This window comes from Canis aureus, chromosome 3 (genome assembly GCF_053574225.1).
Source record: "Canis aureus isolate CA01 chromosome 3, VMU_Caureus_v.1.0, whole genome shotgun sequence".
Taxonomy (NCBI): Eukaryota; Metazoa; Chordata; class Mammalia; order Carnivora; family Canidae; genus Canis; species Canis aureus.
The window spans coordinates 70,787,412-70,815,189 of NC_135613.1; the positions used below are offsets into that span (position 1 = coordinate 70,787,412).

At 44.2% G+C, this 27,778-nt stretch overlaps 2 long non-coding RNA genes across 4 annotated transcripts in view; one reads left to right on the top strand and one right to left on the bottom strand.

Annotated features, from left to right (window-relative positions):
- Positions 1-13,933: 13,933 nt before the first annotated feature.
- Positions 13,934-27,778, top strand: part of LOC144311294 (uncharacterized) — a 43,343-nt gene continuing 29,498 nt past the window's right edge. The window contains exons 1-2 of the long non-coding RNA XR_013376844.1: positions 13,934-14,121; positions 25,368-25,410. This is a non-coding gene — a long non-coding RNA (uncharacterized LOC144311294). The remainder of the gene's footprint in view (positions 14,122-25,367; positions 25,411-27,778) is intronic.
- The window catches only part of LOC144311295 (uncharacterized), a 144,343-nt gene continuing 131,596 nt past the window's right edge, over positions 15,032-27,778 (bottom strand). For all 3 annotated transcript variants that reach the window (XR_013376847.1, XR_013376848.1, XR_013376846.1), the window contains one exon: positions 15,032-20,139. This is a non-coding gene — a long non-coding RNA (uncharacterized LOC144311295). The remainder of the gene's footprint in view (positions 20,140-27,778) is intronic.

Below are 27,778 nucleotides of genomic sequence, written 5' to 3' on the forward strand. Positions count from 1 at the left end.
TTGGAGCAATGGGAGACCAAGGACAGATTTGCAGTGCTCCTGTCTTTCTGAAAGTACAGAGTTCAGGGGGTGAGGCACACAAGAATGAGGTGGGACAGTCAGTTGGACCCAGATAACGAAGGTGCTCATATGGCTGGCTGAGGAGTTTAGACTGTTTTATAGACAATGAGATGCTTTGGAAGACTTGGAGGCAGGGGGACAGTGGAGTCCCTGTTGCCAAATAGAAGATCACTCGGAGCTCAGTGTGGAAGGCCAGATGGGGGGCAGGCAGACCGTGTAAGAGGCAGCTGGAATAGTGCAGGGAGAGAGAGGAGGAGGGCCTGTGAGAGCAGCGTGGACGCAGAGCAAGTCTCATTGGCATTAGACACACACAGGACTTAGGAGACTTGGTCAAGCAAGCAAAAAACCAACAGAACAATACACTACTCCCTCAAAGCTGTATTTTATTCAGCTATTATTAATAACTGATTTGATTCTATCCATTCCATTTTACAACCCCTGTCTCCCGCAATTGTCTGGTCCTGGTAACAATTTTATTGGAGCATAGGAGGCACATTATAAATACATTTTATATTGCACATTGTATTTTAAGCAAATTTGAGACATCTCTGATTAGGTGCCTTCCCAACGATAGCCTTGTTCAGACAGATAATTGTGTGCTGATTTTTTATTTTATTTTATTTTTTTTTTCAGCTTTGTTCTCTCCCCCTTGGCAAAGCTGCAATCTTGCATACACACGTCAGTGGATAAAAACCCTTGAAAATAACTCTTCAGAAGAAATCTAATTTACTTTTTAATCTGGTTCGGAAATTTGCCAGAAAAATTTCCACCGACAAGCACTGCCATTTATTACCACTTATCACACACCCGGGCTGTGCTTTCGCTCCTGATGGGGCTAATGTAACAGGGGAGGAATCTTCTGATACATTATTTATTTGATACAATCCCACCCAGATAAGATCTATGGGCAGGAGAGGACGAAGTTTGACCTTATCCTTCGTCTAAGGGAAAGTAAGGGATCTTCCCTTGGTTTGCTCAAAGAACTAGCCTCTCTCTATGCCCTTGGGAAGGTTCAGCATCCCAACGGCTCTGGGACTCTCACCGCACAGAAATCGTGCTTTGACTTTGCTTCTCTCCCCTGGGAGCTATACCACCCACTCACATATTTGCTTGTGTTCAACTTTGTGATGATTTCAAGGGTCTCTTGCTTGTCCAGATCTGCTTCTTAGGGACAAACATCAGAGTGACATTTAGCACAGCCCTTTCCAAGCCAATCTGGGGTGGCTCCATGTTGGGGAAAGAATATTGGTACTGGACCAAGCTGGCGACCTTGGGCTAGTCATTAAACCTTTCCAGGGTCTTTATCTGTAAAATAAGGAGGGGGATCTCTACAATGCTGCCCAGATCTCAAGTCCATGGAGGCTACTAGGCTTTGGGAAGAACAGAGGATGTGGGTCAGGAGAACTGGTGGGAGGCTCTGGCTTTGCTGCTTCCTGGCTGGTGACATCTTCAGCAAGGTGACATCTTTGAGCCCCTATTTCCTGATCTGTCCACAGGGTTAATAGCTCTTCCCCTGCTGACCTCACAGAGTCATTAAAATGATAATGAATATGAAAGCTTTGCAAGCAGCAAATAAATATCTAAATGTATAATTAATCATGAATCTATTAATTAGTGAAAATACATTACGAGATATTTACAGAACCCACTCAGAGGGAAAACTGGGAAAGAAGTCAGGCTGGGGGCAACCAGTGAGCCTTTCTTTCTTTCTTTTTTTTTTTTAAGATTTTATTTATTTATTCATGAGAGACAGAGAGAGAGAGATTGAGGCAGAGACCCAGGCAGAGGGAGAAGCAGGATCAATGCAGGGAGCCCGATGTGGGACTTGATCCTGGGACTCCAGGATCATTCCCTGGGCTGAAGGTGGCGCTAAACCAGGGATCCCCCAGTGAGGCTTTCTATATGCTTATCTCCAGCCTCTAGTGACAGATACTTCAGGTTGACCCCAAGCAAAGGGAGACCTCTGCTTTTAGTGGCTTGATGCATTTTGGCTGACAGTCCTAGTAGACATCTCCAGAGTCCCCCCAAATTCTCAGGATCCACAGAACCAGGATTTAGTCCCCACCACACCCCTCTCATGATTTCTGCAAAATAATGAGGGTGAAAGATCTTTTTTTTTCTTTTTTTAAAAGGGGATTTTATTTATTTATTTATTTTTAGAGAGGACTGGGGCAGAAGGAGAGAGAGAATCTCAAGCAGACTCTGTGCTGAGTGTGGAGCCTAGTGCAGAGCTTGATCTCACAACCCTGAGATCATGACCTGAATCAAAATCAAGAGTTGGATGCTCAACCAGCTGAGCTACCCAGGCGTCCCATGAAGGTGAGAGATCTTTGAACACTGGATAGAACCGAATGAAATCATGGTGTGGCTGTGCTCACACTGAAGTCTATGAGAATTTACTGCACTTTCCTGAGCTTTCCTCTCATCTATAAAGTGAGGAAAATAGCACTTATCTGCTGAGGTTGTTGTGATGGGTCAGTGGTATAATGTAATGTAAACTTTATAGACCTCATCTGTCCACCATGAGTGAATTAGAGTCTAAGAGAGGGCCTCAGCCTTGTATACTCATGCACTCATGGTACCTAGAGCAATATCTGCCATGTAAAAAGACTTCAATCCATACCTGTTAAGTGGATGGATGAATGAATGAGTGAATGAGTAAATGAATGAATTAATGGATGAGACAGTGGTTGGGATCATGAGCTGAAGAAAATGTACATAATATTCTTGTCCTGGAAAGAGAATCTTGAGTCCGAAATTAATTTTGGAATTTTAATCTGCTCTCAAATCCTGCCTCCTACTTCTTCCAGGCTTCTCCCCATTCTTGCTCCCCTTTCCCACCTTCTTGATTTCCAGAATGTTCCATCTTCCCCCCACTTTCCCTCCAAGCTTTTCTCTCCCAGTCAGTGGATTAGCAGTGAGGTTTGCCCACAGAACTTTCTCCCTGTCTCCCTGCTTTTTGTGTTCCCTTCTCAGAGCTATGCCTCCTGCGGGAAGAGTAAATATAGAAAAATGACAACATGTACATTAATGCTCGTTAGAATGTCATCATTATACTCTGCAAAGTGTCTGCCGAGGGGGTCCCTAAAGGACACTTAGAAGCGAAGCAGCTGCTCCAGATTTGTTCCAGCTCACATCTCGAAGAAATGACATTGAGATAAATGCAGTATTTCTGGCTGGAGGGAGGGGAGAGAGCAGGGCTTCTTTGGAGAATGGGGAGATGGTAAAGAGAGAACCCACATATTTCCCCAAACACTCAGAATAACAAGCACAATGGTCAGGCAGCATGAGAACATACAGGGACAGGGCGAGCTCTATAGCAAGGACTGGTTTGCTCAACCCAAGAGGCTCAGTGTCTATGCAGAGAGATGGTAAACAAAGGAACTCATATCTCAATCTTAGAACAGCCTCTGAAAGAGTCCTATGCTCTTCATCACATGTGAGAAACAAGTTATGCTATGGAATGAGAAAAACATTTTGTTCTACTTTTTTATTCATAGTAACTAGCCAGGGTTTATTGATGAAGGGGAGGCAACATGAAAGCAAAAGTAGAGTCTATTTACAAGTTTACAGACAAGTGATACCAACGAATATCCCTCTATATTCTACTCACCCGCTCAAGACACATTGAGATGGCAAAGACCTACATGACCCACTCTGGTCAACAACTAGTGAGTAGTTGATTCAGCATCCCAGGCCCGGGCTGAGCATCTGAGTTCCCTTTATCTCTTACCATCTTGAAAATGCCAATGACAAGGTTTGTGAAACTTTTCAGAGACCATGTTTTAATTTTTATTTTTATCATAGAGATAGACAATTTTGAGCCCAAGTTATAAAATCACTACTCTTAAGTTCAATGAATTCATACCAGCTATGGCTTGTAGAGCACTTTCTGTTTATAACACACTTTTTCCATGTATTACTGCATTAAATTCTCATGTCTATCCCACTAAATAATCAGGGCATGTATATATCACATTTTATAGATTAGGAAGCCAAGGAGTTGACTTTTCAATTCTATGCACACACCAACATACACATCCTTAGAGAGGATGCCTTTGAAAGGAAAACCTCACAGATAGATGTCAGCACTCACACTAAAAGCACACGATTCAAGGCTCCAACAAACTCAGTAAATGACACTTCATTCAACCCACCATAAATAACCATGTCTGAGAACTTTAAATGCTCAGGATTAGAACTCTCCTTGTCCCATCGAGATATAGCAGCTTCACTGAAGAAGAAAGAGTGAGGTGAGCTCAGCACCCCCTGAAGCCTTCCCATCCTCAAGTCAGGTTACCAGCTTTATTCATCAGCCACGGAAGGAATCACAATAAAGGGAAAGTATACAGGACCCACGTTTCAGAAAACAGATATGTCAGCTCTAGTCTGCCCCTTCCCAGCCCGGTAACCAGTCTACAGTCTCTCTGAATCTCTACATCCTCATCTGTGAAATGGGAGACTATGCCCTGCCACCTACCAAGATCCTGGAACTACTGGTTGCTATGCAGACCTGGCTTATCATGGCCTTCTCTGTTCAGTGCCAGCCTTTGAAAACTCTCAAGGTTTACCATTGCTTCATGATTAAATTCAGAAGTGAGATTCTGGGCCAGGTCAAATTTCCTGCAGTTCCCTCCTCTTCTCCTCAAATATGGGTCTAAGTGCACATACACACACACCCCTGCCTACCACCCCCACCCCTCCTCTTTCCCCAGGACTCAAAAGACTAGACAGAAAGATTAATTATCTTTAGATTAGGCTGCCTTTGCCTACTATGGCCAAGCACTGGTTGCTTTAAAAATATCCCTGTCATAACTTCTTGAATATTCCTATGTACTAGGGAGACTGCAAAGTTGTATTCTGGTCTCTGCCTTTATGGAAGTCTTATGGGCTCATGGGAAGGTCATGTCACCTGAATTCCCTAAGCATCAGCCTTCTGTTATGTAAAATGAGGATAGAGGTAATGCCTTCCTTTTAGGTTGTTGTGAGGATTAAATGAGATAAGGCACTTAAAGCCCTTGGTACAATGCCTACGCACAGTAAACTCATTATTCTTGTTCCCAATTACAATGAATATTCTGGGGAAAGCATTATACTAGAGTTAGGGATGAGATGTGCTATGGGAGATCTGAAGAAAATGGAGCTATAGCTATACTCAGCAGTCTTTAACTAGAGAAAATTGGTAGGAGAAAGAAGTAATACATAAGACTTTTTGTCATTGGAGAAAATGCTTTCTTCCTCTTACTTGATGTACCCAGGAGGTGAGGATGAATCCACTTTGAGCCACAATCATCAATGTTTCAAACACACAACAGCAGTTCCTGTAAGTGGGGAGAGGGACAATGTCTCTGTGTTCACAGAACTACCCAGCGAGGGAGACTGTATAATGGTAGAAGGAAGGACATATGGGTGAGGCTAACTCCACATGCAGAGACATGTCTTCAGAAAGGAGTGTGGTCTTTTTGCATTGTCTTTTGCAGAGTGGGGAATTTGTGGTGGGTAGAGCATGAGGTGGGGCTGGAAAAGCAGACTTACATACACCTTTTTCAAAGCTATGTTTCTGATTAGTGGAAGATAAGAAAAGGAAGGCATTTGTTAAATTTTAATTAGAGTCAGCACTTTGGTAAGTATAGTCTTAAGACCAGAAATTATTTACCTTCTTGTGTTATTAAAATAATTTCCACTAGCCAAGTGGGCCCCTGTCTTTAAACTGTGTGTGAACAAGTCAACAAGAAGTAAGCGCCAATTTTGAGCCAGCCATCATAGAGGAGGTGAACTCTGAGAAACAAGTCTCAAGTTGATGGAAGAAGAAATAGGAAGTATTAAAAGACTGAACCTGGTCACAGTATGAGGCAGCTCCAACACACATCCCAGTTGTTTCACATCATGTCTAAGAGCTACTGCCATGGTTCCATTTCTCCCTAGACAGTTGTATCTGTTGTAGCCACATCCATGCCAAGAAAGGACCTCCAGAGTATCTCTGAGGCCAAGAGTGGAGGATTAAAGGAAATGGGCAGCTCTGCCCCAATGTCTTCCTGTGATCAATGCACCTTATTAAGTAGGTCTATTTGGAGGGCTTAGTGTTGAACACTTCTGTGGGTAAAGGACGATCAGGATAAACTATTGTCTCAACTCCTTTCCTTCAAGCTCCCTCAGCCAGCCATCTGGAATAGTTCAGGACAGACTGTTGAGGGTCCTGAATATTGGCTGAGTAGCTTGGACAGAATTCAAAATACTGAAAGCCAGGTTACAGGATGATATTAAGAAGGTGGTGGAGGTGGATACCAAGAGAACAGCGGTTTCCCCTTGCAACAAAAGCTTTGTTGAGCCAGAAGTAAGGGTCATGGGTGTAAATGGGCTTTACCTAGACAGGCAACAACAAAACAGGATTTAGGTGAGTAATAACAAAGAAATTCTGCTCTATAACTCAACCTTTTAAGTCCTACTCAGGGAAAGAAGGGAGAGAGAGAGAGAGATTGATAAGAGCCCCTTCCTTTAACTCCATGGGTTAGATAGAGATAGCCCCTAATTCAACCAGTGTTTATGAAATACCAGAATGTACAGGAGGCAAATATGAATACGACATGGCCATTACCTACACAATCACAAAGGGGAGTGAGTGTGTAAACAACCACCCATCACCCAATGGGAAAAGTAGTGTTGCAAAGGTATTTATAAAGGGTAAGTGATTCCACCTGAGACAGTCAGGAAAAGGAAACAACTTTTCAAGAGGTTCTTGAAAAATTACTGGTTAATTGGAGTTTGTAAAATGGAGAAAAGTTTCTGGGCCCACCATGGTCACTTCCCTTAAACATGTGTTCACTATCCTTCTCTTGTGGAAATTACATTTGGGATTAAACCACAGTGCTCTCCCTTCTCTTGAAGGTGTAAGCCCCCCTCCTCCCCACCATGTGTCTGTAAGGAAAAGGACTGGGACGGTGACTGAAATTTCTAGAGGAAAAAGAGTCATTCCTTAATCACTATTCCCAAGGAAATTTCATCTCCTGAGTGGCAAGCAGAATCTTTGTCTTGTTGCCATCTAAATTCTCACTCTTATTTTTCTTAGAGTCCTACATTATCATGTCTCTTTTCTATGCTTGGGAGGAAGTCTCTGTTTGAATTGATCCCTCTCTGGGAGCCCCCAAATGGTTGCTTTTCTTTCCCTTTCTCCCTCTGGTGTTAGTACCACGAACTGTGCACAATATCTCTCCATCTTCCTGTAGCCTACAGTTAGTGCTTGCCATTATTCTTTTGTTCAATCAACAAATATTTATTGAACACCAACCACATGCTTGGTATGGGAGCTAGGAATACAGTAGTGATTTAAAAAAATAAGGCCTTGCCCTTTTGAATTCTACAGTTTGTTGGGAGAGATAGGCAATAGATAATTAAACAAATAAAGATATTAATATATTGCCAGGCAGTCATAAGTTCTTTTGAGTAAAAATTGCTTAGTAGGAGGTATTCCAGGAGGTTGGGCAAGGAGTTAGTCTTAGGGTCAGGAATGTCCTTCCGAGAAGGTGATATTAGAGCAGAGAAGAAAGTAAAATAATGGAAGAGAGAATGTGAAAGCCCGATGGAAAGGTGTTTCAGACAACAGAGATGGAATGTGGGACTATTCTTGATATGGTGGAAGAACAGTAAGGAAAAGAGTGTGGCTAGAGTAGAGTGAACAAGGGCAAGAATGGTTGTTAGTGAGACCACCAGGACAGGATTATTTAGGTCTTTTCGACTGATAAGGACTTTGGGTTTTGTGCTAATTTGGACGACATGATTTTAGAGAGTTTTGAGCAGAGGTGGAACATGCTGGAATGTAAATCTCAATAGTGTTTTGATGGCTGTTTTGTTTAGAATAGATGAAAGAGAGGCAAGAGAAGGGGGTGACAAGGAGACTGGTATAGTAGACTGAGCAAGAGATAGTGACTTGAGAGGTAGTATGGAAGATGGTGACAAGTAGTCAGAGGACATGTTTTGATGGAAGATTCAGCAAGAGTTAAATGAAGGATTGGATGGAGAGAATAAGAATAAGTAAAAATCAAGGATAATTATGTGATTTTCAGCCAAAGCAACTGAGCAAATGATGGTATCACTTACTAAGATCTGAAAACTGAGGAAGAGAAACAGATTTTGTGGGTGGAATTGGTGATAGCAAAATTGGATTTGGGGGATTCCTATTAGGCATTCAAAAGGTCATATTGAGCAGGTCAAGGAGTTATACTGATGACTTCAAAAAGTTGTGTGGCTTTAGGGAGGGGGGAAATAAGTCTGGATGCAGTAATGAGAACCAAGGAGAACACATACTAAGCCCCCAGGTCAGGGGTAGTGGGGAATAGGAGCAAAAAGAGCCACCATGGAATGGATTTCAGGGGGAAACAGGATCCTCAGGGAAGATCTGAGTTCAGTTAAAGCAAGAAGGTGATGGATCTGCTCAGAGATGGGATTGAGGATTCAGGGGACTTTATCAAGGATGGAGCACAGTTCTACAGTGCTCAGTGGAAGGGTTTGGAGTTTGGGTATCAATGCTAGTGTCAAGGCAAGAGGAAATCTGTGAACCTTACAGGATCATGTATAAAAAAGGATAAGACAATAAGATGAGTTGGCTGTCCACCCCATCCCTCACCCCCAGCCATCTCCCCACAGCACAGCTCTAAAGTCTACAAACACCGTTCCTCTACAATCCCTGGAATGGTGATAAGAGAACCACCTAAGGGAGAAGCCCCTGAACAATTTCAAATATCCACTTCTTCCAGGATATAAGTCCTGGGCTTCTCAAGGTCATGTCAGCACTGATGTGATATGAAAAAAACCCACTATGAAGGGCTATATGCTGTTCTTGCCTTTTTGTCTTATTAAATACAGGTGAGCAGGACCTGCAGGAAAGCAGATGATTTCTCCTTCCTAGGTTCAGAGAGGGAGTGTGGTCACCTCAAGTTCTATCCCAGATCTCATAGATAGAGGTTGGAAAACTAAAGCAAGAAACCTAAAAGAGCTTACCAAAGAGTTACAAGCCATAGGCATTTGCGAAGAAAGCTACTAACTCTAGGCAGTGAAAGATGGAACCCAACACATAGGTCAAATGGATGGGAGTCTGTAGGAGTTTAGAGAAAGAGGAAACTCACTGGATGCCCAGCATGACCACAAAAGGCTCATGGAGAAGGTGGGCCCCACGGAGGTCCCCAAGAATGAGGAGCATTCACTGGATCACCTGAAGCAGTGGACAGGGAGATTGCCTGTCTGGATCAGCATCCATCAATACAGTATAGTGTGCCTCTGGGTGAGAAAAAAAACCATTTACTCCTTATTATCCTTAATAATTCTAAATCAAGAGGTGATGGGAAACCAACCCAAAGCTCATTTCAGAAGAATGTGGAAAGGGGAGGCAGAGGGAAAACACATCAGAAAACAAATTCATCTTCTTAGCACAGAGACAAAGGACCAGGGCTTGGTCCAGAGCTACAAAGACTGATCCTTTCAAGGCTGAGCCAGTTTTTAAAGACATTCAAGTCAAGTAGTGATAAAAATCCCACTATTCACTGTTATATTAATGGCTTCTCCACTATATGCAGATAGGTAAAAGCATCATATCTTTATTTGCATTTCTTTTTCTATTGCCTCCAGCTCACTGAATTTCTCCCTTATCTGCCAAGAAATGTCTACTTTTAAGGTATTCTTTCATTTCCTCATGCCATTGGCTGTCAAACGACTTAATAACTTGCCCATCATGGAAGTCAAATATAGTTTATTAAAAATGCATGTCTCACTCAGTCAGATGCCCTTTGGCAGCTTCCAGACCTTGACGACTCTGTCTCAAAGCTTGGGAACGCAGAATGGTCTTGGCTGGCCAGCTGCACTGCCTTGCTTCGTATCATGCTCACTGCCCAGATTATGCTGAAGTGAGGCAGAGAAGGGAGGTGGGAACTGTCCAAGGAGGAGGTGGAACTGGGCCACTTGTCTGACTTGAGGAAGTGGGACCTAGACCTGAGAACCGAAAGTGCCTGAGGGCTTCCAAGCCATCCAGCCAGGTCCGGGGGAGGAATGCGGGAATGAGGTTGGAGCTGGTACCCTGGGGTAGGAGGAAATGGCATCAAAGCAGAAGTGGGCTGTGTCAAGTCAGTGCACCGGGATGATGAATCATGCCTGTGATGGCTCACGTAGCAAGGCTACATCGCTATTTACAGGGGCTAATGAAGCATCCTCAGTCACAGATTCAGAATCTGAGTGTTGTTGTGGCTGAGGAAGAAGCAAGGAGCTGGAGCTAAAAACACAAAGGGACTTGAGGTCTCCTTTTCCTTTATCTGCCACAGGGATCGACAGCACCAGAAGCGTTCCATCAGGATATGTTGACCCTTCTCCAAAACCATCTTAGAGCAGCCCCTCAGCCTCCCTGGTGATGCTCTCTAGCCACCCATGGATCTCTTGGCTAGAGCCCCGTGGCTTCAGCTAATCCTTCATTCTTTATTTTTCTGTGCATAGCAGAGATGAGGAACAGCTGTATATGCCTCGCTGTACACAGCATCCCCTCAACTACTTGCAGACTCTCTATGTCCCCCTTCATCTCTGCCTGGATACTATTTAAGCCCCAAATCTCCCACCTCAGTTTCTTGCACTGCTCTCACATCTTGCTTATTAAGCGGCATGCCATGTTCTACTTGATCTGCTCAGAAACCCCTAGGCCTACAGTGACAAGTGGAGAGTCCCAGCTGCTCTGCAGGAAAGAATGTGGACACCACACCTGGAACAGAGACACAGCATGGCAGGAAGGCCAAGAGAAAGCCCAAGGTGCTGTGAGCATGAAAGCATTGCTTCCTTAGCAAGGAGAGGGTCTGGGATTCCTCTAGGGGAAAGATAAGACTGGGCTGGAGGAGTGGATCAGGGGAAGGTATGGGCAGTATGAGGAAAAAGTAATGAGAAAGAAAAACAGAAGGAAGGAACAGAAGGAGGGAGCTGGGTCACAAGACAGGACAAAGAGAAAGGGAGGAAAAAAAAAAAAACAGAGGAGGAGATGAACAAAGAAAAAGAGTAAGGCCAAGAGCCAGAGAGGGAGAGAAAGACAAGAGGCCAGAGAGAAAACTCAGAGGAAGACAGAGAGTGTGAGCCCTTGAAAAAATGCACAAAGTCAAGGAGAGGATAAGTGAGGGTGGCAGGGGGTGGGGGGTAAGCACAAGGTCAGCCTGGTCTACTCCCCGAGGAAGCACCCATCCTCTGTTGAGACCACCACCGGGGGGAACCGCCTGCGGCCAGGCAGCTGGAAGAGCAATGCGCCCAGGGTCCTTGGTCTTGAAGTGCCTTGTCACCTGCGGTGGGGAGCTTGCGGGGCGCTGACACGGCTTGGGCATGGGCAGGCTCCCAAGCATCTCCTGGAAGAAACCTTGGGGGACCGAGGGAAGAGGACAAGATAAGGGAGAGAAGCAGAGGCAGATGCCACGGGGTGGGGAGGAGGTGGGAGGCAGAAAGACAAACAGTGACAAGCTGAGGCAGGAAAGAGAGGAACTCAGAGAGATGGAGGGGAGGCTGATAAGGGCGGGAAAGGCTACAAGAATGATTGGGAGATTGGGAGAGAAATTGAGAGAGATGTCTTGAGATTGAGAGGATAGTGAGAGGGAAGGAGGCCGAGGGAGAGGAAGGAGAGAGAGAGAGAGAGAGAAAGAGGGAAGAAGATGTACGGCATGGAGTCGGAGAGGCAGAAAATGGAATGGGTCCTAATTTTGAACCTTTGCCAACATCTGAACTTGCTATTCTGCTATCAATTTTTCATCTGTCACTAAGACAAGCTGAAAGAGCTAAGCTGCAGGTTTTGTTGATTATAGAATGTTCCATCCTGATCTGTACCAAGGGTAACTCCTCTGGATTTCTAGATGAACCAGATGCAGTCAGAGAGCGTGGGGAGGGAGGTGGGGACAGAGGAGGTGGCTGCTGCACCACTAAGGGTGGAAAACAAAATCATTTAGTGATGCCCTGAGGGGCTGGAGGAGAGACTTCCTTACACATTAGTGTCACTCCTTGGGGACTGGAGGCTTGGTGTCACGTTAGGGCATCTGTTACCCCAGGGGTTCTGGGGCTGGCCGGGCTGCCTGCAAAAGTCTCCCTTCTACCTCCTTTGTTTCTGCCAAATGCCAAGTGAGAACTCTTCCAGTGGCTTCAGCATGACCTCACACAGATGATCCCTGCCCGTGCGAACAAACGATAACTTCAGTCTCCTCCAGAGGGGCCAAGGTTGAGCCGAGTGAATGGAGAGTAGGGCCGGCACCCCTGGGTCCCTTTGGCCCCAGCCTCCACAGGAGCTCCCAGCAATACCAGTGTGGCACCCATTGGGGGGGGGGCAGGGCTCAGAGGAGAAGGAGAGGGAGGACAAGGAGGTGGCGGCATGCTCCACTGCACCTCTCCCCAGAACACAATGTGACACAAGACATCGGGAGATGGCAGCGAAAGTTCAGGGGAAAAACACACAGTTATTTATGGCTCGGGCATCTGTTGTCAGATCAGAAACAGAGACCTGATCTCAGGCAAATCCAGCAGCCTGTTCGAGAGCAGATGGGGAGGTGTGTGCAATGCTCAGTCCTGTTCTGCTCTCAATTTATTATTATTCCTCAACTCCAGATCCCATCTCCAAAGCAGACATTTGTCCTGGCCACGGTGCTGGGAGGCCCGGGTGGGTGGATGGGTGGTTATTTCCATCGTATGACTTGGAACCTTCCATGTGAAAAGAGAAGATTATGGCAAAATGCAAAGAGGAGAAGGTGAACGAGGGAACAAGAGGGAAAACTCTGGCCCAAGAAGACCGCCGGCTGAACGGCAATGGAGTTGGCCAGAAAGTACCCAGATAAAGATGCCAATCTTCCGAGTGACCTTGGGCAAGTCATTCTGCCTGCCTGGCTGTGCCTTTCTGCCAAATGCTTGAGACTGTATAACTGTCCATTCCCAAAGACACACAAAGACAGCCTCTCAACTAGATTGTGATGGAGTGAATACAAAATTTGAAGTCAAGAAAACAGAGTTCAATCCTAATTTGCTAAGAACCAGTTCAGTAACGTAAGGTAAAACATGTTTCCCTGCTGACTCTCAGTAAAAGGAATAAAAGGGATAAGAGGGTTTATCAGGCCTTTTCCCATTCCCAAAATGCCACAGTTCCATGAGAAGGAACCGGGAAATTGTCAGACATGAAATGAATAGTCTGAAGGACGCAGCGCCGTAGCAAGTACTCGATCTACGTCAGCTGAAGACACAAACAGCCTCTAAACGTGATTCCTGAGCCCCTGGCTCAGAGGGCTCAGCCCTGTCATGCAGGGCAGACTTGGCCCCCGGTGGTACAGGAGACACCTACCCCACCCATGTCACCCTCGGAGCAAATTACCCGTCTCCCCAGACCTCCCACCTTAGCAAACATCTGTCTCCAGAAGCACTTTTCAGGGAGAGGGTGGAGGGAGGAGGAGCAAGGGAGGGGGACAGTCTGAAGAAAGAGCCTGCTCAGTGTTTGGTAGGCCTCGATTTGAATCTCCATGCCTGTACCGATTGCACTGCCTTCTATTTGTGAGGAAGGTGCTGTAATCCCAAGAGACACCTGTATTTCCCACTTGAGATGCACCTTCTCAACTGAAAATATGCAACAACAAGCTTTGTGTGTTTTGCTGAAAAGCAGAATTAAATTTCCCAACCGGCCTAGATCCATTTACACTTCCATCAGCACGATTCAGAAGGCAGTTCCTAGGCAGGGCCCACAGCCAATGTCAAGGGACTTAGCCCCTTGATAGACTTTCTCCTTCATCTGACTGCAGGCACACTGGCTGATAAGCCCTGGCCCCAGGAGAGCTACATGCATGGTGAAAACTGGATAGTCTGATGTCATAATAATGGTAAATAAAGACCCAGAGTGAAGCTCTAGGTAGACAGATGTTGTCATTGATGAGACACAGGTGTCTCTGTCTCCAGAGCCTGAGAGCTGGTGGGTGATAGGGGATTTGCATTTCAGCTCCCATTCCCAGAGGCTGTCTGCTGCTGAGCCTCACCTGTGCCCTTTACCTCCCTCTCACTACCCAGGCCATCCGGGGGATTTCACACTGCCAGGTAAGCGCTGCTAGTGAACATTTGCAAGTGATCCAGCAAGACCTCACTTTCCCCCAAGCTCGATCACTTCCCTGGGGTGTTCAGTAGGAAAGGAGGGGAAGATATGACTGGTTGCACCTAAATACAGCCCCGCTGGGAAGTCTCTGGAGGTACCTCTAGTGTTGGGACCAGAGGTCTGCCTCAAGGCCCAGCCAGACCGCTCGCTTGGCATGGAGAGGTCTGGAGCTCCATCTCATTCCCCCAGGCGACAAAGCCACGCCTCCAAGGAAGACAGTGGCCACATCTGGTGAGATGATGAGATGGCACTCTTCCTCCAGGTCTGGGCAGGCTCCTCCGCCAGCTCGCGTCTCTGCAGTTGATTTTGCCTGTTGGCACCTGTTTGCAGCTTACCCCAACTAATGTCTGTCAATGGACTAATTATCATCAAGGATAAGAAATTAAGAAATTATGAATGTGTAGACACTTCTGTTCTCATACTAATGGTTTGTATATTTAATGGTTTGTTTATTATTTAATGGTTTGTTTATTTTATTGATGGCGTCTGTCCTCATTTGAACCTTATAAAGTACAAATTGGACTTGTACTTACTCTTATTTGGGTTTTCCCCACCTCTCCTACCTTCTATCGCCCCTAATGAAGGTAACAGTCATTGTATAAATGGATGGATGATAGATAGATAAATAGGTAGGTAGATAGATACATAGATACATGGGTAGAAATAATAAGCTCTCTAGGGTGACAGAAGCTTTCAAATCACATTTATTGAGGGAAATAATGTATTTGGCCCAGAAAAGAAAACATTTCAGTGGGATTACAGCTGTTAAAATTAGAATCTATTTATTTATTTATTTATTTTGAGAGAGAGAGGGTGCATGGACAGTAGGGAGAGGGGAAGAGGAAGAGATAAATATTTCTTTTTTTTTTAAGATTTTATTTATTTGTTTGAAAGAAAGAGAGTGCACAGAGGGCAAGGGAGAAGCAGACTCCCCAATGAGCAGGGAGGTGGATGTGGGGCTTGATCTTAGGACTCCAGGATCATGACCTGAGTCAAGGGCAGATGCTTAACTGACTGAGCCACCCAGGTACCCTAGGAAAGAGAGAATCTTAAGGAGGTTCCATGCTCGCACAGAGCTCAAAGTGGGACTCGATCTCACAACCCTGAGTTCATGCCCTGAGCCAAAATAGAGCTGGATGCTTAACCAAATGAGCCACCCAGGTACCCCTAAATTAGAATTATATTTTTAAAAACATTTTTAAATTGTGAAATATGATACGCATGCATAAAAGTATGGAAAGTAAATTATAGTTTAACCAATCATGAAAGAAAACTAGTGCATCCACCAACCAGATCAAGATCTACAGCAGTGCCAGCTACCTCCTTCCAGCCCCTCCATTTCCTACTTCTTCACAACCACCCCTGCTTCCCACCCTCAGAGGAAACCACTGTCCTTAGAACTCTGTCTTCTATGGCTATCAGTTTTTTTTTTATTTCATTTAAATTTTAATTTCATTATCGCCTACGTATGTACCCAGAACAATATAGTTTACTTTTGCCTATTTCTGAAGTTTATGTACTTGGAGATGTGTGATGTACCAAAAGGTTCTACTCAACATTGTAGTTTTTCAAGATTTATCCATGCTGTTTTTTGTAGTTTTGGTTTTTCCATTTTTGTTGTGTATGTTACTTCCCTTGTGTGAATCTACTGTAATTTATTAATCCAACTGAATAGTGGTGAATATTTGGGCTATTTCCAATCTGGAACCAGTAAGCTGATAAGGCTGCTATGAACAGCATCACTTGTGCACATATGCTCCCATAGGGTATAAGATTAGGAAGGTGAGGTCTGGGGAATTTCCTAATCAGATCACACTGAACAGCGTTTTTCAAACTGGTTGTTCCTATTTACGGCCCACTAGCAAGGATAACCCTGCACCTCATGTTCTTGCGTATCTGCTATTGTCACTTTCCCATTTCTTGCCAACATGATGAGTATGTAGTAATACCCCAACGTGGTTTCAATTTGCATTTACCTGGTTATTAATGAGGTTGAGCTCTTTTCCCCATGTTTACTGGCTGTTTATAGGACTGATCACATCTTTTACCCATTTTGATTGGGTTGTCTCTTTTTGTTCTCATCATTTGGAAGAGTTTTTGATGCAGGATGAGTTGGAGTGCTTTCTCAGATGTATGTGTATCAACTATCTTACCCTAGCATGTGGTTTGCATTCCACACTTTAATGGAGTTTTGGGATGATCAGATTCATAATGTTAATGTAGCCAAATGTGGTGACTTCTAAATTGATGATGAATTCATTTTGTGCTCTGTTTAAGAAATTTGTCTCTCTGCCCTTCAAATTCCAAGTTGAGATTTATATCTGTATACTTAATTCTAGGAGAAGAATTGAGATCACTATAGCTATTGCTAGAAAGAGGAACATTTTCAATACCAGAGGTTTTCTAACATTTCAGACTGGACATCCATGACATGGGCCATCTTGCTGCCTGTCACCCAAGAGGTTCCAGAAAAGAAGGGGTAATAACCCATCAGGGATGCTCTAGGGGAGGCTTACCTCTCCAGTCTATTCAAACTCTAAGATTTGAAGACTCTAATTAGTGATAAAATCTACTTTGATAGATATTCAATGATAGCCAGTAGGGAGCTTTAGCCATGATATGAAGCATGATACATTTGACTGCTTAGTTAAGCAAACAGACATTAATGTATGCATCCAAACTCCTGTCATATATTGGATTTACCTTTTTTTGCCTGGCCACAGGGCTTCTCTTTCCTCATTACCAATATCTAGTTCAAGGTAGAGTACCCAGCCCATGTATGGTCAGTGGGTACCACTGGCAAAGGTTACAGGCAGTGGTGGAAAATAGTGTTTATTTCAGGCTAACTCAATTGGTGGTGGTTGCCTGGAGAGCAGGACTCAGGGAGGGAACAGCATGGCTACACAGCTGGGGCTCACTCTGAAAGTTCTCAATATGGAGCTCTGTGCAAAGATCAGCCCAAGGATGTGGACTGCCCTGGAGGCCTAACCCTGAGCTGCCCAGGCTCCAGAGGACAGAGCTGGAGGCAGGCGGCACGGCCCCTGCTAATGCTTGGACAGCAGAGGAGATCTAATCCTAATCCCCCAAACACAGACCTTCCCCAGGTCTGTTTGTCTTCCCCTAATCCTCTAATATTTAAAGCAATTTCAATCCTGTTTGAAGAGACTTCCCAGCAGTTTGAGTCTGGGGCCTCCAGAGGGATGGGGGAGGAGTGGAGGGAGGGAGGGAAGAAGGAAGCAGGGGAGGAGCAAGAGTGAGCGTGAGCCCTGGAGAGGGGCGAACCAGGAAGATGACAGGCTGCCAATGCTGGCTGACCTTCCTTCCCCGAGCTTCCCTCCCAGATGGCTTCTTCAAGATCTCTGAGAGTGAGGATGGAGATGGGGGAGAGAAGGAGGGTCTTAGGCTAAGATGTGGCGCTTGAATAAAGTGACTTCATTCATTCATTCCATCAATCGGTCAGTTAGTCAGCATAATACTTACTGAGCACCTACTGCGTGGGGCTGAAACTATGCCAACCTTGAACACATAGTTACCAGGATCATAATAATTACAAAGAAGTATAAGGTTCAGTGGGCTCCTACACAGGGTGGAGATGTGTCAGCAGGAGAAGAGAGCTGACTGTTGATTTACGGGCATTTCTACCATGTCTCTCATGCTTTTTGGCTCTTTGTTGAAAAAAACACCCAAGAGATACCTGCTTCCTCTATCTTGGTGTCCTTTATCTCTGGAGCTCCTTGGCTCCTGCTCCATCAGCTTGGACTACGCAAAATCAGAGTGACAGTGTGTTGGACTCTACCAGGTTATAGCCAGCACATGGTAAGGACCTGGGAGAAACAAGTCTCCCAGAGGGATGAAGGGAGGAGCTCTCTCTAGTAAGATAAGTGATGGCCAAGGACCTGTTGTCATTCCTAACACCTTGCCTTGTTTCAATAGCCAGGGAACAGAACACACCTCTGAGCAAGTCATCCTCATTAGAGAACATTCTCCTATTTCAGGAAGGGCCCCTCCTCTTAAGCCGAGATCTTACTTTTATAGGAGTTTAACTAAGAGAAAGACAGAGAGGGGAGGTAGAGGAGAGAGAGACAGGGAGAGAAAAGGGGGAGGAGGGAGGGAAGGAGGGAGGGAGGGAGGGAGGGAGAGAAGGCGGGAAGGAAAGGAAATGGATGAGTAGATGGATGGGCAAACAGATTGATAGATCAATCTATCTCAGGTGGAAAATAGGTTACTTTCTAGGATTTTAAAAGAGAAGGCAGAAGAAAAGATGGTTTTATGACTTCCCAGCATGCAAACAACCAAAGCATCATCTTAAGGAAAACAAAAACAAAAATCATCTTACACAATTTTTATAAAAGGAACACAGCAATAGATGTGCAGCAAATGCACCGTCTAGTTAGATTCCCTCAGGACACTGGGGTAGAGAAGTGAGGAAGGCGTCAAGTGACCACTAGCACAAAGTCTGCCCAAGTGTTCCTTGGCCCTCTCCTTTATGCTGCAGCAAGGACACAGGCCAGGCTTTTACTGAGCATGTGCTTATACTGTAATTAAAAAATATAAGTGGAGTCTACCAAGAAATTTTGCCTTAAGATCCCCAACTTTAACCTTAAGCCACAGTGTGCTAACCTGCCTCTGTCAACTGTCTGAATGACCTTGGGCTGCCCTTGCGAACGCCAGGCCTCAGGATCCTCATCTGTAGAATAGGGATTAGCCTGGGCTGTCCCTACAGTCCCACCTACCTCTGATAGTCTCTGATGCTAAGCCAGGAAAGCACTAGCAACCTCCAGAGCAACAAGCAAGACTGGCATTTTGCCAGGTTCCCACAGCTTCTTCCAAAGGCTTTTCCAGATGGGATCCTTGATGCTTAACAAGCACCTGAACCAGGATGGGAAGCCCTCCTCCAACCGTACCCTGTGCCCATCCCAGCATCATCATCAGCATCTTTCACTCTTGGAAAACTTTCCAGCGTCTAGCAATGTGTTCAAGTGGCCACTTTGATTTTTAATTGCCAGAAGACATGTTTTTCATTTCTTTATCTTAAAGGAGTCCACTGGATCCGATACTTCTGTGTCATATCCCCTCACTTCACTAGTGATGTCAGCTCTAGCTGCAGTAGACAGCTGTTATGCTGACATCATTCTCTGCACATCTTCTGCTTTCTGTTCTGGGGCTTCTCCAATGCCACAGGGATGGAGGCTGTGCCTGGGCCCAACTGCATGAGCTCCTCGTCACCAAGGCTGATCTAGCTGTTGCTATTACTGAATGTCAGGAGCAGAAATCATTGCTGAGATCTCAATGTGATGCCACATGTTGAGAAGACAAATTGACCTCTTGTGGCAGGTGGATTACATTGGACCCCTTCTCCCCTGAAAGGAGAAGTGCTTTGTCCTTTCTGGAATTGACACCTACTCTAGATATGGGTTTGTCTTTATTATCTGAAGCACCTCTGCCAGCATCACTCTCTGAAGGCTGGAGAAATGCAGGTTCACTGACACGGGATGCCACGTAACATAGTCAGACCAAGGGACATATTTTATGACGATGAAGATATGAGAATGGACTCTTGGCTCTCTGACCCACTGATACTACACATACCATATCGAAGCAGGAAGCCAAAACAACGGAGCCCACCTAAAACCCTAGCTTAGAGGCAGCACCCTCTGAGGTTGGAGTGCTGTGCTGTAGAACAGCACATGCTGAGCCTGTAGCCGATCCATAGTTCTGTGTCCTTAGTGGCTAGAATATACAAGCTCAGGAACCAAGAAGTAGATGTCACTGTGGTCCCTCTCACTATCACTCCAACTTGCAGAATCTGTGCTTTGAGTCCCTCCAAATCCAGGTTCTTTGGCGTCAGAGTTTCTGGTTCCAAGACAGGGAACAGTAAGGGTTCCACACAGTCTGAAGCTCCAAGGACTGTCCCTTCATTTCAGACTGCTCATGCTGGTAGATGGTGAGGTCAAAAAGCAGATCTAAAAAAAAAACAAAGCAGATCTTAATAATTATAAGAAGCCAGAGTTGCTGCTATGTAATAGGAAGAAAGAAACATGTAGGGGGCTCCAGTGAGTCCCTGAGGCATTCCTTGGTGCCCCCTTGCTTTGTGACAAACACGAATGGGCAGCAATCACAGCCTGGAAGGGAAAAGAGCTTATAACTCCCTGGGATGAAGATCCAGGTCACCCAGAGAGGCAAACAACCTAACCCAGGCTGAGTTCCCATGAGACACAAGAGGATCTGAGGAGTGCAAGGAGCAGATTGTGCATCAGATCTTACATACGCTGATTTCAACCACAGCTGCTGAGGATGGATAGTTCCATGCAGACTTCAAGTTCCCTCTTGCCCAGAACACCAGGGCTTCAGACACACATCATGGCTCTTTTGCCTTCTGCCCAGGGGCTTCATCATTGCAGGTGGAAAAGGACCCCACTATTCAAACACACATGAACAGCCTTAAAGTATGGAGAAGTTAATGCCCCAAGACAATGCCATAACCAGTATAGACACTGAAAGATGGTAAATTCTTCTCTTAGCTGATTCTCCAGGGAACAATTCTGACTCACCTTCTCTATGCTCCACAGAAGGTCCCAGGTGGAATAGAGCCCAGCTGTTTCTGGCTGTGACCTCCATAACACACATTTTTGGGTTTCTCCACTTCCTATACCTTCTCAGCCTCCCATTCCTGCCTCCTGGAATTATCTCCCCAAAGACCTCCTGCACACACACGTATCTACCTTGGGTTCTGCTTTCAGAGGAAACTCAAGATAAAATAGCCCCCACACTGTATAAACTTCAAGCTTCACAAACCCTGGGCCCCCTTCCCACTCATAAACAGTGGCACTTGGTTTGAGTCCACCACACTGGCCTTTGAATCTGCCTTGTTATGCCTTGGAACAGTTGGGCTTTCTGCTCATGTGCCTCTTTCCCCGGTCTTCAGGGAACCTTCACTCTTTTCCCTATTAAGTCATATTCCTTCTTCAAAAATACATTAAGAGCCAGCATGATGTAGGCAAAAGAATGTGGGTTTTGTGGTCACATGGTCCTGGACACATTCTGCTCTGTCTCCCCCCTGCAGAATGATCTTGGGCAGTTTATCTTCTAAGATCAACACTCACGATTCCAATCTCTAATGTCTACACTTCATGTAAGATCCCTCAGTGGGAACATTTAGACCTTCTGTTTCAATTACCTCTTCCAAAATTTCCAGACCCACACTTCTAACCCTGACTTTTTTGATGATCTCTAGACACATCTTTCTCCTCATTTTCCTTCATCTTCTTCACCATTTAATAAGCACTATTAATGTGCCAGTCACTGTGCTAGGAGCCATCAAAATTACACCATTTTTTTCTTTTCTTTTTTTTTTTTTTAAATAAAGAATTGGAGAGATTAGGTAGCTTGGCTAAGGACATAGATAGTGGTAAAAAGTGGTATTTCTAGCCCCAAGGCTTATAGAACTCCAAGAGCCTGCCATATATCACCAATTTATATTCACTGATATCTCATAACTCAACATGTTCCAAACACAGCTCCTAGTTATCCTCCTTACCCCACCCCAAAACTTGCTGCCCCTGTGTTCTGGATCTGAGTGAATGCTATCCCTGTCCATCCAACTATCTGAACCAGAAATCTGGGACTTATTCTAGGCTCCTCCCTTCCCACTCTTACCAATATCATGCTGTATAGATCCTACTTTATCATATCCTCAAATGTATCTCCTCCTCTCTATCCATAATGCCAGGGCCTCGGTTCATTTACCCTCCCTTCATTTCTTGACTGGATTCCTTAGCGGCCTCATCACTAACTTCTCTAGTCCTGGTCTGACCCCCTCTCAAGGCTGCCAGAGCATCTTTCTACCTTGGAGTAACATGCTGAAACTGTCTTAAGTTTCCATCCCCAGGATGAGCAGTGGGGCACCTTTGCCCAAACCGAGATCTGAACAGGGTGTATGTGGGTACTGGCTCCTGTTTCGGCCCTTCAGGGTGCTCCCTCCATTATACCCCAACACATGCATTAGACCAAATACCCAAAGAAGCTCAAAATTCCTGCTAGGGGCTGTCCTGGGGTGTCATGACCCAGCACTGGTTCCAAGAGGGTGGCCTGGTTCATGGATCTTTCCCACTGAGTAGAGCAGTATTTCTTTAATGGAATGGAAGTGTTGGGTGTTAACAGGCTGACTTGGGGTGACCCAAACTGTAGACAGGGCCCCTATTCACACCACAAGGGACCCTGCCTAGCACTGTGGTCTCCCCCATCTGTCCTCTGTCCTCCTTGAAACATAGCCTAGTGAGTCACAGAGTTTTGCTTCTGTGCTTTCCCATTCACTGTTCCCCCTTCGGAGTACTTCCTGACCTCTGCCCCTTTTCCCTGCTAAGCAAAGTTCTTTATATTTTGCAAAGTTCAGCCTGAGCATCTTCCTGTGTAGCTTTCTATCTTTTCCCAGCCCAGGGTAGTTAGCTGCTCCTTCTCCATGTTTCCATGGGGCTAGTATATATGTTCGTGACCTTATATTGTAATATCTTCCTTATTAGACTTTAAGTGCCTAGAGAATAGTGACAAAGACTTACTGAGTGGAACTATAGGTAAATATTTAACAAATGTTTGTTGAATTAATGAATAAATAACTCCTAAGATTGCTTTGAGGATCCAGTAAGATAACTAACATACTCCAGATGTCAGCTAAGGTCACTCTGTCCTCTGACTTTAAATGCAGTTGATAAGCTTCCTGTTTCACATTTCGTGGGAAACTAATGTCTTTCCAAGATTCCCATGAATGTCAGAGACCTTAAATCTTAATGATCTCTTCAGTTTCTGAATTCTTGCTGCAATTTATCTCATTCCCTTCTGACTGCCATTCTTTCTACTTATCTCTGCCCTGGACTCTGTGCCCAGTCCCTTTCTCTAGGATCTCCCTCCTATTTAAACATAGAAACCAGTTATGGCTGTAGCAGACACTCAGAATGTTTGGGGCAATGACAAGGACTTATATCCCCACAATGCAAACAACCTAAAATTGAATATCAGGTTTTATATCCTTAAAAGTCTGTAAGCCACCCAGTGGAGAATGTCTTACCTCTGCGTTTCTCCATGGACTCCATCTTCCCACTATGGCATCTGTACTTTTTCTCTCATCCTCCTTCTCCCCACCTCCTCCTTTCTCGAATCTTTCCTGCTCTCCCCACACCCATATTCTGTTCATTTATTTATAAAAAGAATTTACAAATATTTAAATCAGAGCAAGGCATATATATATATATATATATATATATATATATATTTTTTTTTTTTTTTTTTTTTTTTTTTTTTTAAAGAACCAAAGAGTACAGACATTCTTATACTGGAATTAAATCTTTTCTCCTCCCCCCACCTGGAATTCTACTCCCCAAAGGAAAGCATGTTAAGCCATTTCTGTTTTGAGAGCTCCTAGTGGTTTCTTCCCTACTCTAAATGGTGTATTTACACCTCCATTTCTTGATTTATTGACCACAGATATTATCTATTGATTACCTGCTAGAAAATATCAAGAGTTATATTCACACCATACCCAAGGTGACTCCCTCTTCTCTTCTCAGCTCTCATGATTATTATGTTTTAGTTCTATTAATTGCATTCATAATTTTAAATAATACATGTGAATATACACGTCTTGTTTCATCTATATCAGGTCATACATTTTGCCTTCCTGCCTTATAAAAGGAATGTATGAGCACACCCACATTTCCTTCTACTTCTCATCTATTTTTCCACACTCCTCCCTGTCAGCTGTACCTCTACCTTTTCACTCTCCAGACTGACAACATTTACATTGTACTGAGCGTTCTCAGGTCTGCCCTGCATTATATTGTAGGGACTGCAAGTGCCCACAAGGACCATACTGGCTGTGTATATGAGTCAACTGACCCAGAGTCTTGGCAGGGGGAGCATTGATGACTGTACTGAACCAGAAATAATGTGTCCAACTTAAAAACGTTACAGTTTAAAAAAATTCTATATACTCAAAGTAGCATCCATCATCTGATGTTTGTTCTAGGTGACCAGTTTGTAACTCTCATATAAGTTATTATAAAAGTTGAATGCCAATGAGCAGTGATAGTGCAGAGTGATGGCCACCAAACACTCCATTTGCTCCCCTACATTTCCATCTTCCTCACTGTCTAGTGGGAAGAGAACTATGACTGGTTCTAGCCACAGAAATGTGAGAAATCTCTTAATTTTTTTCAATTTGAGATACTGAAAACCCAGTGAGATTTACTGAGCTTTCTGCTGCTGTAGCTGAAGCCAACTGTTCTAGATGGTACAGCTCCAAAGTGGAAGAGCTTCTGTCACCTGGATCCCTGAGGGACTAGAGGGAGCACAGTTCTGTGCTGACCTGCTTAGACCATGGAGGTGACCAAGAAATAAACTTTCATGTCAATGAGAGTCAACGAGAGTTGAGGTTGTTACCTCAGCATGACCTAATCCATTGGTATTCATTTGGCATTTAAGTTAATATTTCTATGAAAATATTATTCACTGCATAGCCAGGAAGTGAGTTAGAATTATGCCTTTCCCAAATGGATCAAATGCCATGATTCCTTTGCCACTTGAAAGACAATCTTGCTATGATCTAGATCAAATGTATTCTTTTTTCCACACTCAAGCACTGCACATAAAACATGACAAACTTTATTTTGATTCAAATATAGATCATTCATTTCTTGGGCACCTGAGTGATTCAGTGAATTGGGCAACTGACTCTTGATTTTGACTCAGATCATGATCTCAAGGTTGTGGGGAGACTCTTGTTACGCTCTATGCTCAGCAGAGAGTCCGTTGAGATTCCCTCTCCCCTTCTCCCTCTGTCTCTCCCCCCACTCACGCTCTCTCTCTAAAATAAATAAATAAATCTTAAAAAATACAGACCATTAATTTCTTGTGTGAATTTTTGCATTTTCTGAAATTTTCTTTCTTTCCTTCTAGAGAAAAGAATAATTTGCCTTCAGTATAACCTCATATCATTAAGCCTTCAACTATTTATTACATGGAATCCATTTAATTCACAGAAATAGAATTCTAGAAGCATCATACCATTTGCTCTAATCTAGACAATTTGCCCTTTGGGTCTATCATAGTTATTATCTTGCATATTCACATATCTCATAGGTTAGTTGTACAGTTTCCAGGATCTCATGCATTCCTTTTTTATTTTATCTTTGTTTTGTAGGAGTACATCCTCAAGTAATTTCCTTAGGAAGAATGTTTAGGAGGCAAGTGTTCTCAGTCTTTGGATTTTTGAAAATGATGCTATTTATCCTTCACAAATAATACTGGCTCTAAGTTCAATACATTTGCCTTCAAACCTATAAATCTGGATTGATGAACCAATCACATACCACCCTGCCTCCCACACTGAATACAGCTATGAAATCCATATAGAATGAATGGTACAATTACTTAAGGACTCTGAAAAGTGAATAGGAACAGGCAGATTGGGGAAGAAGACAAGAATTCGAGGTACACCAAACCAGCAGTACATTTTCCATGTTTCCTCTGGTATCCCCAGGCCTGGGCAAAGAGCTCCAAGAAGGGCCATCTGATTCTGAATCAAGAGTGGGAGAAGGTCCCAGCCAGGCTCTCCTGTCCCCACACCCTGCTCATCCGGAGGCGGGGCAGGCAGGCAGACGACGGGCTTTGAGGCACTGCGCCTGAGGCCCAGGCCAACAGAGTGATGGGTGAGACCGCACGACCCATCTCTGGCTGGGGCGGAGGCTACCCATCAAAGTAGTACAGCTGGACTACTAGTATACCTGACCATGTGACCGAGACCGGCTCCTTCCTGGTACCCAGGCAGGGAGCATTTGGACAGCCTGGCCCAGATGTAGTGACTGTCTACCCTAGTCATCAACCAATAAATGTGATTACTCTTCCAAAAAAAAAAAAAAAAAAAAAGAGTGGGAGAAGGGACTTAGCATTCAGAGAGAGTGGGGAGTTCTATGCTTTTCTTTCTTCTGCTTTATTTTCTCTGTTCTGTGTGTTTCCGATTCTCCTGTCATGTCAGCAGTGCCATTAGGAGTCCCAGATATTTAAATCTCTGAGGCAGAAGTACCTTCCCCTCCAATCAGAGAAGAATATGGGGCAAACTCCGATTGATTTTTTTTCTATCTTCTCACTTCTTGACCCCCGAAGTGGGCACAGTTGCAAATAGTGTAAGACAGAGTGAAAAAACTAACGTACGGCATTCTGTCCAGAGGAGCAATAGAAAAGGCCCAGGGACCTGGAAATTACCAGGAGGACCTCAAGAAAGCAACTCCATAAAGTTGTATATCAGTTCTCAGGATCTCCCTGAGCTGTGTGTGCATGTGTCTGAGCCTAAACAGTGAACCCGAAACCTTGAGAACTGAACAGTTCACCACCACCCAGGTCTCCATGCTGGCCACTGGTGGGGTACAGGAACTGATCAAAGTGGCAATCAAACACCTTGAAGTAGATCTGATATTGAAACCATAACCAACTGAAGGCCGGTTGGAATGTGCAGCCTGAGCCAAACCAGGTTAACTTCCTGAAAAAACTTCCCCAAAGGATATAAACTAGGAACAGAGACTCAAACCATAATATTCATAACGACCAGGATACAGTTCAAATTATTCAGCATATAAAAGATGAGGAAAATCTCAACTCCAATGGGAAAATACAATTAACAAACACCAATGCCAAGAAAACAGGTGTTGGAATTATCCTGCAAAGACTTTAAAGTATCTATTATAAAGAGACTCCAATAAATAAAAGGAAACACTTTTGAAAGGTAGATGATATCAGAAAAAAAGTATAAGATATAAAGAATCAAGTGGAAATTATAGAGCCAAAAAACACAATAACAAAATTCAATAGTAGAATGGAGACAACAAAGGAATAAGTAAATTTTAAAATAGATTGTTGGGGCACCTGGGTAGTGCTGTAGGATGAGCGTTCCTCTCTTGGTTTCAGCTCAACGTGTGATCTCAAAGTCATGAGATCAAGCCCCGGGTGGGCCTTGCTCTGGACTCAGCAGAGTCTGCTTAAGACTCTATACCTCTCCCTCTGACCCTCCCCCTCTAAAATAAATAAATAAATATTTAAAATAAAATAAAATAGATTGTTAAAAATTATCCAAGTTGAGCAACAGAGAGAAAAGATTAGGGGAAAACAATTAAGGTACCTGTGGGACAATAACAAATTTCTAATATTCATGCCATCAGTACCCCAGAAGAAGAAGAGGAAAAACATAAAGTGTTGAAAAATTATTTGAAGAAATAATTGCTGCAAACTTCTCTGAGTGAAATACATACACCTACAGATTCAAGAAGGTCAGCAAACCCCAAACAGTGTAGGGCCAAGAAAAATCCACCCTCACAAGCATCATAATCACAGGGAGTCAATGTGGACAGAGGATAGAAGATATCCAAGATGCAGCTCTGGACAGCTCCAAAATGACCAGAATTCAGAGATCAGAGAGATAAAAAGTAGCCAGGAAAGAAGACTGAGAAGTAGCCAATGAGGAAGGAGAAAAGCAGAAAACTGTGATGTCCAGAAACCAAATAAATGAAGTAACTTTAAGGAAGGGCAAGTTATCACCTGTATCAGAACTCTGCAATGTGT